Raw genomic sequence first — 13,590 nt, forward strand, 5'->3', positions numbered from 1 at the left:
GGTTTAGCTGGTTTGTAGGTGAAAATTGTTGCTTTTTTATTTTTACTTTGCCTTATATGGTTTAGTTTTGCAAAGTGAAAAGAAAAATAGAATAACATCAATATTTGTTGCATTTTAGGTCAGAAATCTAGTAGCTCCAAACAGCCTGATCTGGTAGCAATAGTTATGTACAAAAAGAGATATATGTTGCATACATAGTAGATCAAAAAAAGATGATGACCGCCATTGTACCAATTCCGGAAAAGTCTACGCATTCCATTTTTCTATCTTCGTTTTCAAGATCTTATATACTTAACAAAAAAGAAATTATTGGACATTTATTAAATGGAACAAATCGTCTCAAATTGTGCATAAAAACCTACAAAATTAACAAATCTCCAAATAGCAAATCTAAATCTACTTATTAAAAATAAATCGAATCATCAGACAGCAATTTCCGAACAACGTAATAATTCTATTTATAACTTTAATTTGTTTTCGCCGATAAATTGTTTACTCATTAAAATTCGTTTTCTATCGTTTCTGAGTTCTGTAGGGCATGTCGGGAAAAATGTGATCCGGTTTGACTTGTTTCGTATCATTGTTTACATCGACATGACTGTTGTTGCGGTTGGCTTATTAGGATGAGACGATTTAAACGACTACATTTTTTTTTTGGCCGACAACACATGGGCCAGACAGTGTTGAATTAGGCAGGAGGTTTAATACTAAGGAAATCATTCCGTGGTTATATTGTTGATTGGTAAGTATCATTAGATTTTGATAAGGCTGTATTCTGTTGTGTAACACACACACACACACACACACATATATATATATATATATATATATATATATATATATATAGATATAGATATAGATATATAATATGTATATGGGCTTAATAATATTATATATTATGTATATGGGCTTTAATAAAGATGACTTCGAAGATTTTTTTTATTTGTACTAAAATACAAAACAAAGATCATGGGAAAAATTAATATTAAAATTACGTCGTAGATTTGTGTAACTTAACTGTTGTCACTAAGAATACGGAAGAGAATGTGCCTCTGTATTGTTAGCTGCGAAACCTCTTTCCGTTGATATCGTATCTTGTGGCATGTCTCTCTCTCTCTCTCTCTCTCTCTATATATATATATATATATATATATATATATATATATATATATATATATATATATATGGGTTGCATTATGATTTAATATTGTATGCATGTGTGTGGTGTTTTCTCTACATGTATTAAAAATATTTAGTTCTCTCCCACTGCAAAAAATAACTTCGGAAAGTGGGATTGAGAAGTCAGCGAGGGGGGCACTCTTACCTTCAAAAATGCCTGGGCAACCCCGTCGACATTCCCCGATAAATGCACCACACGAGATTAGCAATAAACTTAAACAGAGAAGGCAAAGCCTGGAAGACTGTATCTCCTAGAATTGCACAGAACCAAAACTACACTGCAACCAACAGGGGCCAGGTTATTACGGAAATGGTCTAATCTTTTCCTATCCGAAAAAGCTTTATTAAATATATATATATATATATATATATATATATATATATATATATATATATATATATATATATATATATATATATTGTTTTAACAAAAACCAATACTTAAAAGAATGGGCTCATAGCAACAAATAGTGTATTTCATCGTTAGTTACAATTGTTTAAAGACTATTCTGAAAAATTAAAACATTATGTCGTTTGTAAATTTTCACATGAACCGCCTTTCTTCAGACTTTGAATAAAAAAAACAATTTCACAATAAAACATTATGAAACTATTTTCGTTAAAGGGAAAAAAAACAAGCGAAAATATTTTACCTATATCGCATCCTTGCAAAGTATTATATATATATATAATATATTTATAATGTATATATATAAATGCATTATAAATATATTATATATATATATGATATATTTATAATGTACTTATATATATACATTAAAAATATATTATATATATATATATATATATATATATATATATATATATATATATATATATATATATATATGATTAGGTTTTTTTTGGAAAAAGAATTCCAGCAGAGTGCTCAATTAAAAGGAAAATCCAAATTTTAAGAGCGTACTTATATTTTGTGTACAGAAAGTTGTTAGTTCAGATCATTGATAAGGATACCTTAAACGGGCCTTATTATCGGGCTTGAAACCGACGGTACCAATGATCTGTCTCAACTAACAACTTTCTGTACACAATATATATATATATATATATATATATATATATATATATATATATATATATATATAATACATTTATATATGTATTTATATATTTTTTTTAATTTAGGAATTTAAAATTTGTGGTTAATGCATGACAAAGATTATAGTATAGTAAAATATATTTTTTCATGTATTTATATATATATATATATATATGTATATATATTTAATGTATTTATATATATATATACATATTTAATGTATTTATATATATTATTTATAATGTATTTGTTTATTTATATATATATATATATATATATATTTAATGTATTTATATATATATTATCTATATAGCATCCTTGCAAAGTATTTATATATATATATATATATATATATATATATATATATATACGGGAAAGCTTTTTTTAATATGTATATATATATATTTATATATATATATATATATATATATATATATATACACTTCAGAATAATAACATGAAAAATATCTACTGATATCTACTGATATGCAAATCCAGTTATTTCCAGTCTTACAAATTATTATTAGATGTAATATTTTATTATATTATTATATATTATTATATTATTATATATTATTATAAATTATTATTAGATGTAATATTTTATAGAAGACAATCCTACATAAATAAAATTCCTTAATATACAGGGTAGAGCAAATTAATCAAACTTTATTTAAATTTTATGATTTGAAAAAGTTTATTTTCAAATATAGAACTTTTTATTATTTGAAAGCAAAGAATACAGTTTAATATATATATTTCCTTAACCCATGGGTTTTCGATTCTTATTCATCTCCTTAAAAGGACATATTAGCTTATTATTCTTATATATTGGTTTGCACCTTATTTGCTAAAACCAATAAACATAGAAAATTAAAGTTATTAAATGTTTTCAACAAACATTTAAGATACATAGAATAAGGGAAATCGACATTGAGCCAGAAAAAGTACATTGTCATTTAAATCCAAAATGAATGCTAAATATTGAAAATGGAAAATCCTGGTAGTAAAGAGGTGAAGAAATCTTTCCAAGATACTTGGCAACAAGGAAATATGGCTGCAAGTGATTGTCACGAGTTCCCTTATTCTATGTATCTAAAAATTTAAATAAAAAAACTTTAATAACTTTAATTGTCTATGTTTATCCCTAATATTTTTCCTCGTAGTAGATGAATAAGCATCGAAACCTTATGGGTTAAGGAAATAGATTTATTCAATTGTATTCTTTTTTCAAACAATAAAAAAAATTCTATATTTGAAGATTGACCTTTTCAAATCATAAAATTTTAATACCTAAATGTTGATATCTGGCTATATATATATATATATATATAAAATATGCATAAAAAATAAATAAATAAATAAATAAAAATAAATAAAAATATAAACATGTTAATTACCTATTCAGACCATACATAAATCCCCTCCTCACATTTGCTCCGAGGCCCCACACAGCTATCCAAATTCCGCTCCATCATCTAACATGCTTTGAATCGATCTGTTACGTCCACCATTTGAAAAAGGAATTTTTCCAAAATTAATAATGGATATTCTCGCAGACATAACAAGTAAGACATTTTTACCTAATACAACTGAATAATTATATATATATATATATATATATATATATATATATATATATATATAGATATAGATATAGATATATACATGTATGTATGTACTTGTTGATTTGTAAATCGCCACTTGTTCTCGTCTTCTTTTACCAACAACGACTATATTTCATTCCTCGCATTGTGATAGCCTTCTAAATCTCTACTACATACCTATCCCACACACTGCTTCAAGCAAACTACATATCAATCATATATATATATATATATATATATATATATATATATAAGAGAAAATCAAAGCATAAAAATTATATAGTAATATATATAGATTCATTTATTTGTTTAATAGGTGTATACATCAATTGGGGTATTTAGATAAAAAGAAACTCTTTATACTATGGTATTTCGAAGCCTAATGCTTCTCATCAGAAGAGTAGAAAATATGCTAAGTAACATAATTAGGATGCGACATCTAGCGATATTTTCATTTGGCGTGAAATATATTATGGAGGTTGTTTGGGGGAACTATATCGAGCTCTGTGATAAAAGGGAAGTGTAGTTTGCAATATATAATGTGAGTTGGTGAATACCATGTCAATCATAGTGGGTCTAATGTATGCGTGTTTAAATTCTCATGGAGAGTATAGGTTTAGCTGAAATAGTTTGTTTTTATCATTTGCGTTGATGTGCTGTAGCTATGACGATGTTTTCACATGAGATATAGGGTTATGTTAAGTTGGTAATTTTTTAGCAGTGGGTATCTGAGACTACGACAGCACTTAGAAGAGATTATGTTATTGGGCGTAATATTATGATAATTAAAGTGATGGGATAGATTACACGGGGTGCAGTGTACTAAGATTTTAATTGAGTAAGATAGAGGATATTAATTGAATAGTAAAAGGATAAATTACTAGAGGTTATGAAACCGATACTTGTTAAATATAATAATTATTATATAATAGTAGTTCTAAGGGGTATGTGGTTATTACGTATAAGAGAGGAAAGAATAAAAGTAAGATAAGATGTAATGCATAGAAATGTATGAAAAAAAAACTAATTAGGATATGCCGAGGCAAGTGATCGAAAGAAAGAAGAAAAAAGGATGAAGAGATAGAGACGGAGAAGTTAAATGAATATAGAAAAATATGGAACACACACATTAAAAATGAAAAATACATAGAATACCAAATCATATGAAAGGTCGATAAATGAGACGTTATCCAGTTGGGTACAGTTCGCTAAGGTCAGATGCAGGAATGCAAGCTGTCAAGCCTTTAAAACAGGTCCTTATTGAATGTAGAACCAGTGACGAAATATTTTTCAAATCCAATATCGATACATATATATATATATATATATATATGTGTGTGTGTGTGTATGTCATATGCTACTGGTACCATGTAACCCAGTACTACCTGCCTCATGGTCGGGTCACCGGCGACTAAACTGGTTCCCCACCAGACTTGTTTGTTGAGGAGGGTGGCTAGTCTCCCTGAAGGATGAAAAACAAGATCTTCAAAAGGGCGAATGGACCCTTTTTCGGGGTCAACGGCCAACTAACACCATGTGTGTTTGTGTATTGGGTGGAGAGAGCTCCCGTAAGCCGTGGTGAAGGCAACCTTTCTAGGAGAAGCCAATCTCTGATTTAAAAAAAACAGAAAGCGGGAGACCAGTACCCGCATTAAGCTGGTCTGCAGTTTAACTTGTTGCTGGCTATCTTGCTCTTGCTTGTTGCTGGATCTCAACATTTTGAACCAAGAGAGAGACTTAGCTGTCGTACAAAGCTAAGACTCTGTAATATCACTTGTATATAGATTCTCCCTCAGGCATTTGTCTATAAAAACGGTCCTGTGGCGATGGAAACGTTGTGACGCTTGGAGGCTTGAAATGCTGGAAGAATGTAATAATTGATCTCAATGACCGTCTTCAAAATCATGCCTGCTTGAGCGTGTGAATTCACCAGTAGGACTAAGAAAAAAAAAGTCATTTTTGGGCTCACGGACATTAAGTGTCTGAGGGAGTTGCACTCGTCTGACAAGACGTTGCAATCATCATATATGTGTATATACATATATGTATATATACATATATATATGTATATATATGAGCAAATAGTTAATAAAACATGTTAAAAAACACTTTCAAAAAGAGTTAAAAAATATATTTAATCTGAAAAGGAAACACGTAATAAGTGGATATTCCTCTTATTATAAGCTCTATCTCCTATTTGATTTTATCCAGCTTTTACATCTGGCTGAGATAACTTTATAAATATTAATTCTTTAATATTTATAATATACTTTAGTTTTGCCATCTTGGATCATTTTGGTAAATTTAATTGTAATTTTTATTTTATATATATACTAGCGGGGGTAGCCGGCGTTGCCCGGGTGTTTGGGGGTTTGTGTGTGCTGTTAAATAAAAAAGCAACCGGGGGTAGGATCGAACCCGAAGCCCTGAGGCGAAGTTTGAAAATAAAATCGGCCAGCCAGAATGAGTTACTGAAAGATGTTTTAATTTATTTAAGTAAGAACCAAATTGACAGGTGCGCGCACGGAAGTCATAAAGCGTTACGACGACGTACGCAATAGCTATTCAGCAAATGAGGTCAATGACCAGGTTTGTTTGTTATAAGCGAAGTAAAAAAAGAAAACATAGAAACGAACGATAAAACTTAAGCGGGGGGGGGGGTAATCAAAACATCGAAAAAAAAACACAAAAAAACTAACGTAAGGCAAACGAACGATGTTAAATGTAAAAATCGAAAAAAAAAGAAAACAGAAAAACGAACACGTGAAAAATGGCTTAAATAAGCCTGTTTCGATATAAAAATTTTAAAAATTGGTGGGTACCCGAGTGTTTTTTGGTGTGTGGTCGGGGGGGGGATAAGCGAAGTAAAAAAAAAAAAGGAAAAACGAACGTTACGTGTAAAATGGCTTAAATAACACTGGCTAAATATTTAAATTTTAAAAATCGAAAAAAAAAGACATCTCACACCACGATTCGAACCTAAAAGGTTTAGATAACGAACCAACTCGCTAACCAACTGAGCTAACGCGACATACATGAAATTTAGTCAGTTTTTCAACTAATCAAAGTAAATCAGGTCATGACGTCATCTGACGCATGCGTAGAACCGGTCGTCGTCACGAGAGGGCCATTTTTGTTGACCTCCCCCCCCCCGTCGAAAATTGTCGATTTCGAGGTGGAAAAAAATTAACGTTTTTGGCCAATTTTTCGATATTTTTCGAGCGAGGGATGGAGTTTCAATATGATATTTTCGTCGTGTCTGTCGAAAGTTTTTAGCAGACACACAAACACACATACAAATATACAAACACACATACATACATACACACATTTTCGCTTTTATATATATATATATATATAGATATAGATATATATATATATAAAGAGAGAGAGATATAGATAGATAGATAGATAGATAGATAGATAGATAGATAGATAGATAGATAGATAGATAGATAGATATGATGTTGTTTGTTTGTTTATTGTTAGCAATACTTATTGACTAAATTCAATTATTTATATGGAAATGCATTTTTACCTAAATACGAGTTGGGAATAATTTTTCCTTTGACCAGTTTGGTACCCCCGAATGGGGAGCGCCATCTGTATTATTTTTAAATTATAATTATCCACTGACACGTGTTTCGTCGTCTACGCTAGATTTCGCCATTCTGATGAATCGTAGACGACGAAACACATGTCAGTGGATAATTATATTTTTAAAATTATATATATATATATATATATATATATGTGTATACGTTTCTTTGTGAGGAAATTGTCCTTGTTCGGTTTAGATAGTGATTCGAATATATAAATATATATATATATATATATAAGTGAATGTGTTTGTGTATCTGTCTGTCTGTATTTGTGTGTCTGTGTGTGTACATTTCCATACGCAATATCTCTGTCAATTTTGAGTCTACAGACTTTAAATCTGTTATACAGGGTACTGAGATTTGGGAAAATCGATGTGATCAGTTTTCGGCCAGAAATTTAGCGATTAAGGGGTCAAAGTTCAACGATTTGACCTTTGCGAACTCTACCAAACTCCTCCGACAATTTTGGGTCCATACACTTGAAATTTTAAACATAGATCTAACTTAATAACTTGATTTGATCCCAAAACAAAAATTTTAAGGGGTCATAATAGGGGTCTAAATTAAAAAGATTGACCACTTTTTTTTTTTGCTCAACATATACCTTCAAATACCCGGGCAACTCTGGGCACCCATGCTAGTATATATATATATATATATATATATATATATATATATATATATATATATATATATATTAATTTTATTTATACAAACATTAATGGCTACATATGTGCATACATGTTTCTGTAATCACCCACGTTGGGGGATTACGTCTTCAGGCCCAGAATTACCGTCAAAGGTGATATTTCCACCAAATACATTTTTCTATTTCGTTTATCTATCCATCTATATATATATATATATATATATATATATATATATATATATATATAACAAATAATAACATAAACATTGGGTAAAAAGCAACCAAGACTTGCAATGATTATTTTAATACTTATTTGCATAATTAATGACATGGCTAGAAACAATGTAAGATTTAGTAATAGTTATAATTAAAAATACATAATTTGTAATTAGTAAAGTGAACGAATTAGACATTTTTGTATATCACATATGAATTACTACATATTTAAGCTTATAGTATAATAAGGTATACATAGTTTGTCATTTAAATATATATGATAAGGATTAGAAATTTAATTATTAATAGCTAAGAAATTTGAACTATAAAATTTATCGTAAAGATGAAGTAAAGAACAAATTTAGAGAATGAATCTTTACAATTTTCCTGCCAATATACAAGAAGTTGATAAAAGTTAAAATTAGAATAAAAATACACATAATGTTATAGGGCCTCGAAAATGTTAATACTACAACAGAAACACGTACACAGATCTATATAGATAAGTATAAAACGTCTATTAGTAGATGTATATAAACAATGCAAATTGAAATATTATCTAACCAAATTATTTAGTATATAAGAGTACTACATAATAAAAAAGAGGGAGACAGATAATCAAAAACAACAGAGTAATTCGAAAGAAGACGAAATAAGATTAAATAAAATGAAATAAATGAAACGAAATAAGGCAAAATAAAATGAAATAAATAAAACGAAATAACGCAAAATAAATTAAATAAATAAAACGAAATAACGCAAAATAAATTAAATAAATAAAACGAAATAAGGCAAAATAAAATGGAATAAATAAAATGAAATAAGGAAAAATAAATTAAATAAACAAAACGAAATAAGGCAAAATAAATTAAATAAACAAAACGAAATAACGCAAAATAAATGAAATAAATAAAACGAAATAACGCCAAATAAATTAAATAAATAAAACGAAATAAGGCAAAATAAAATGGAATAAATAAAACGAAATAAGGAAAAATAAATTAAATAAATAAAACGAAATAAGGCAAAATAAAGTGAAATAAATAAAACGAAATAGGGCAAAATAAAATTAAATAAACAAAACGAAATAAAGCAAAATAAAGTGAAATAAATAAAACGAAATAAGGCAAAATAAAATGGAATAAATAAAACGAAATAAGGCAAAATAAAATTAAATAAATAAAACGAAATAATGCAAAATAAAATGAAATAAATAAAACGAAATAATGCAAAATAAAATGAAATAAATAAAACGAAATGAGGCAAAATAAAATGAAATAAATAAAACGAAATAAGGCAAAATAAAATTTAAAAAATAAAACGAAATAAGGCAAAATAAAATTTAATAAATAAAACGAAATAATGCAAAATAAAATGAAATAAATAAAACGAAATAAGGCAAAATAAAATGAAATAAATAAAAGGAAATAAGGCAAAATAAAATTAAATAAATAAAACGAAATAACGCAAAATAAAATGAAATAAATAAAACGAAATAACGCAAAATAAAATGAAATAAATAAAACGAAATAAGGCAAAATAAAATTAAATAAATAAAACGAAATAAGGCAAAATTAAGTGAAATAAATAAAACGAAATAGCACAAACTAAAATGAAATAAATAAAACGTAATAAAATGAAATAAAATGAAATAAATAAAACGAAATAACGCAAAATAAAATTAAATAAATAAAACAAAATAATAACTCTGTTCCGTCTGCCTGCTTCCCTCTGGACTACAACTTGGATGTCTTCAAGTCTAATGTTAACAAATTCCTAATGAACCGCCCCCTTAAGTAAACACTTCATGAAATCTCCTCACTAACGTAATGTACTTGCAATAACCCTTATCCCTGAGTGGCTTCCGGGCCTTGATAAGTGGTGATCACTGTGTATAAAAAAACAACATTAGGCAAAATAAAATTAAATAAATAAAACGAAATAAGGCAAAATAAAATTAAATAAATAAAACGAAATAAGGCAAAATAAAATGAAAAAATAAAACGAAATAAAATTAAATAAAATGAAATGAATAAAACGAAATATGGCAAAATAAAATAAAATAGGTTAAAAATATAACTTCTTAACTATATTTTATTGTGTCACTTCGGTTGAATGACTTTTCACAAACTGGTAAATCTACTAAACTTCTTTTTATACCATTCGTACCTAACTCATAACTACAGCTCTAATTTTAGTTTTTTGGGGTTTTGTTTTTTAACCTCGGCTCTTTTTATATTATTTTGCCTAATTTTTTTTTATTTTATTTCATTTCATTTTTTGTTTTGTTTTGTTTTATTTGTTTTGGTTATTTCCTGATTTTACTAATTATGTATGTCGGGCGGTATACAAACAGCGTCTAGTTAACTTATTCTTTTTAACGTTGTGATACATACAGTGTGTCGTCTAGTGGTCAAAATCTTTTTCTATTGTTGCATATTGGTGGGGTAGGGGAATCCCATCTTATGAAACAGTTCATTAACATCCAGTCCGTGTAGCGCACAGGCAAAGCACATACATTTCCTCGTTGTGTCTTCATTTCTTATTATTATTCAAGTTCATCTCCCTCCAAAGGAAACAAAACAATAATAGGTTATATATTTGATATAACTTCATTCTTGACTTCCCACCAGAGCTGTAAGACGTTGTAATTTCCTACATTATGTTAAAGTCGCGTTTCTCCTAACTTCCAAAACGCGGAGACGATATCTTTTGTGTTCACTTATCCAACTTTTCCAGACTTATTCCAAACTCTAAGCTAAACTCATTACGTATATTACCAAGCTATCTCATTAGTCATTAACTGTACATGATTAAGACACAAATCGGATGATCTACCTTCGTCATTTATTTTGTTTATGTTTTAATTTTCTTTTTTCACCCAGTAAACATTTTTGAGAAGTATTTTAATATAAATAATTTTATCTGTTGATAATATTTTTTCTGACATTCTAGTTTTACAAATATCAATATAATAATAATAATAATAATAATAATAATAATAATAATAATAATAATAATAATAATAATAATAATAATCGTCCAGCTAACTTGCTGAGTCAATATCTAACATTGCTAAGAATTTTTTTTTCTGGTGGGTCCACAGGGAAAATATTCGATATTAACATATAATTATCGGTTGTCCCCTTCATGAATAAAACATATATGTAAAATGTACAGAAATTTTTGTTTTGAAAGAGACTGATTGTTAAGATAAATGAAAATTTGGCCTTTGCAATATAGCAAAAAGTTATGTGTGTGTGAATTAATATATATATAAAATAATATATAAATGAATTAATATATATATATATACGTATATATATATGAATTAATATATATATACACAGATTAATGTATATATACATATATTAATATATGTACTATATGAATTGAGATATATATATATATATATATATATATATATATATATTCCGCGTTTCATTTCGCGTTTCATTCCATGTTTCATTCATTTATGCCTGATGAATTTTCACGAGAATGAAACATTAGAATATTCTGTATAGTTAATTGCCAAATATATTTTCATAACTTAGTACCTAGCTCTACCAATGTATTGAGCACTGTTGACGTAAATACTGAAAATTTACGCATAAAATTATATCTTCGTATATTAATTTATGTGATTAGATGAAGTAGTCACACATATATATAATGTGTGTGTGTGTGTGTGTGTGTGTGTACAGACAAACACGTAAAAAAAGAAACCACTGAAAATATCAACTTCCCCCAAAAAAAAACAAATGAAAATATCAACTTCTCAGATCAAAGATTGGTGTTAGTGAAATTTCATGGCGACACACACTAAAACACATACATACGCACCCCATACAAACACTTCCCCCCACACACACATAAAAGAAAAGAATCATAAAATATAAAAATAAACAAACTCTCATCGACTTATCCATAATCTTAAATTTGACCAAACTCGATCCAACTAGGGGTAAAACTTTGTGTGGAACAATATTTCAAAAACACACTTCATTTCGTCAGAGTAACATTAACACAATGGCGTTCGCAAATCCGACTTTTATCACTAAACAATATTTGAAAAAAGAGAGCAAAAAATGTTCGAACATGCTATAACATGTGTATATATACATATGTGTGTGTATGTGTGTGTATGTATGTATAATATGTCAGGTCATATCATATGCTACTGGTACCATGTAACCCAGTACTACCTGCCTCATAGTCGGGTCACCGGCGACTAAACTGGTTCCCCCACCAGACTTGTTTGGTGAGGAGGGCGGCTAGTCTCCCTGGAGGATTAAAAACAAGACCTTCCAAAGGGCGAATGAACTCTTTTTCTGGGTCAACGGCTAACTAGCACCATGTGTATATTTGTGTGTGTGTATATGTGTATTGGGGTGGAGAGGGCTCCCGTAAGCCGTGGTGAAGGCAACCTTTCTAGGAGAAGCAAATCTCTGATTTAAAAAACCATAAAGCGGAAGACCAGTACCCGCATTAAGCTGGTTTGCAGTTTAATTTGTTGCTGGCTATCTTGCTCTTGCTTGTTGCTGGATCTCAACATTTTGAACCAAGAGAGAGACTTAGCTGTCGTACAAAGCTAAGACTCTGTAACATCATCTTTGTATAGATACTCCCTCAGGCATTTGGGCTCATGGATTTTAAATGTCTGAGGGAGTGGCACTCGTCTGACAAGATGTTGCAATCATCATGTATGTATAAAAACATGTATGTATATATGTATAAAAACATGAATAAAAGAGTAAAACTTTTATTTATGTTGAATTCACCTATTCGTAACAACCATCATCATCGTCGTAATGAACGTTGAGGATGTGTACCGTTATGAACGCATGTTCAATTTAAAAGCTGTACTAGCAGCGAAGCGAACGTCTCTCTATTTTATGTGCTGTGTATTTTGGATTGTTTTACTCTTTTATTCATGTTGAATTCGCCTATTCGTAACAATCATCATCATCGTCATCATGAATGCTCCTTCATGTATATTCTACATGTACGTGTATGTGTACGTGTATGTGCATATGCATGTACATACGTGTATGTATGCATGTATGTGTGTATGTGCATGTTGTCATGTGTGTTTGTGTGTGTTCTTGCGTATGAATGTTTGCGTGCATCTGTATGTATGCATGCTTGTATGTGTACGTGTATATGTTTATTTCGATTCTGGTTGAAGCAAATCTCTGATTTAAAAATGAAAAAAACATAAAGCGGGAGATCAGTACCCGCATTAAGCTGGACTTGTTACTGGCTATCTTGCTCATG

At 28.9% G+C, this 13,590-nt stretch overlaps 1 protein-coding gene across 8 annotated transcripts in view; it reads left to right on the forward strand.

The window, feature by feature from the left end:
* Positions 1 to 13,590, forward strand: part of LOC145283502 (dopamine receptor 2-like) — a 1,112,732-nt gene that overhangs the window by 1,050,486 nt on the left and 48,656 nt on the right. Inside the window, exon 1 of one of the 8 annotated variants that reach the window (XM_080132335.1) lies at positions 584 to 742. The exons of the other annotated variants lie outside the window; for them this stretch is intronic. The gene's annotated coding sequence lies outside the window, so the exon portion shown is untranslated. Of the gene's footprint in view, positions 1 to 583; positions 743 to 13,590 lie in introns of those variants that run through there. 8 annotated transcript variants of the gene reach the window in all.

This window comes from Euprymna scolopes, chromosome 8, assembly GCF_053919585.1.
Source record: "Euprymna scolopes isolate OS-2025 chromosome 8, ASM5391958v1, whole genome shotgun sequence".
In the NCBI taxonomy this organism is placed as follows: Eukaryota; Metazoa; Mollusca; class Cephalopoda; order Sepiida; family Sepiolidae; genus Euprymna; species Euprymna scolopes.